The sequence below is a fragment of the Octodon degus genome, unplaced genomic scaffold (assembly GCF_000260255.1).
Source record: "Octodon degus isolate 3935 unplaced genomic scaffold, OctDeg1.0 scaffold00346, whole genome shotgun sequence".
Classification (NCBI taxonomy): domain Eukaryota; kingdom Metazoa; phylum Chordata; class Mammalia; order Rodentia; family Octodontidae; genus Octodon; species Octodon degus.
In genome coordinates, this window is record NW_004524922.1 from 871,478 (window position 1) to 873,193 (window position 1,716).

Here is a 1,716-nt window from a genome sequence, read left to right on the forward strand (position 1 = left end):
CACACTGTTATGGACTATTGGACCATATTGGATGATTTTGCACAGTTCACACAGCTACAATATTTAAATGGCAATGAAATATAAATCTTGACAAAACTAAACAAAAAAAAGATATAAATGAAGGACTATTTTTGTATCTGTATATACAAAATATTGAGGATAGGTATATGGCTCCTTTCTTTTAATTCAATGAGAAGAAAGATTTGTACTAATAGTGTTTGGACAGTATATCATCTGCATCTTGTACTATGAATAACTACTATGAAGACAACAATAGGCAATATATTAATTATTGTACCTTTCCTACTAACCTGTTTTGAAACTGTCTCATTGCTATTTGTTTCTCAATAAAATTTAAAAAAAAGAAAGCGTGTTTGTAGAGACTAGCACATAATGTATAATCTTCCAACTTCTTCATCATACAGTTATGTAATTACATTGTGTTGTTTCATATTTTATAAGAAACCTAAAGGCAACATGATAGTAAATGATAGATTAACACATAAATGATAAAGATCTTGATGTGATAGAAATGACATACTTAGCAAAACTTGAAAATACACTGGAAGGGTGAGTGGAGAGGTAAACTATTTGATTTATTGTAAATAGAGGGAACGAACATAGTTTCAAAATTCTTAGAAGATATGGTTAAAAGATATTATTTTAAATTATGTGGATAAACATATTGGATGTATTAAATGGGAGAAGGCTTGACATGGAGGGGAGATAAATGACCCAGCTTTCTTTGACATCAGCAATTTGGTTTTAAGGTATAGACATTATAGTATAAGAATCAGTGATCTGACTATATACCTATAATTGCAGCGTTCAGGAGGCTGAGGGAGGAGTATCACCAGGAATTTGAGTCTTATATTAAAAAATAAATAACAATTAAGGACTTTATAGTTAAGTATACTCACTGTCCTCCATCACAACTAAAAAAAAAATAAATTGTTTCTATTTGGAGAGTAAGACTTGTCATGGAAGACAAAGATGGACTTTACTTTGCATTCTGCACCATTTAAACTTTTCTATATGTTTAGTATCTTTAGTGAATATTTTTATTTATTTGTTTATTTATTTATTTTTGTGGAACTAGGGATTGAACTCAGGTCCTTGCGCTTGGTAGGGAAGTGCTTATTCCACCGAGCCACCTCCCTGGTCCTTTAGTGAATATTTTTAAGTATACGTTTTTCAAATCTATTCAGCCAGGTTGTTTCTTTGACTTTGGATGTATCCTGATATACCTTGAGTCTACTGAAATGCTATTGTTATGATAGGAACATACACTGTCCCAACACAGGAAGTGACTGTTCTTGTCCCTTTGGGGCACATCAGCTCTCAGCAGAATATTAACAACCATACTGTGTCACTAGGAAACGGCACCCAGGATGATGGCAACATCTAGAATCCTCCATGTTAGAAGAGTTAAGGGAACCACTGATGCATTTCTTGGGAGGTTGGAAATCAGGAGTGACGGCAAGAGGATTGCCAGCACCAGAACTTTGGAGGAAAGTGTACTGATCAGAGTGGGCAGATATAGGTCCTGTGGGTACAGTGTAAGCAGCTTTCTAGCTACCAGAGCTGTGTGATGATGTCAATTAGTGATCACGCAAAGATCCTGTAAAGAGAGCATGCATGTTTAATTAGGATTCTTGTAAAGATCTTACAATTTTGAGTTTAAAAGGGAGCTATATAGATTTTGTTTTTCCAATA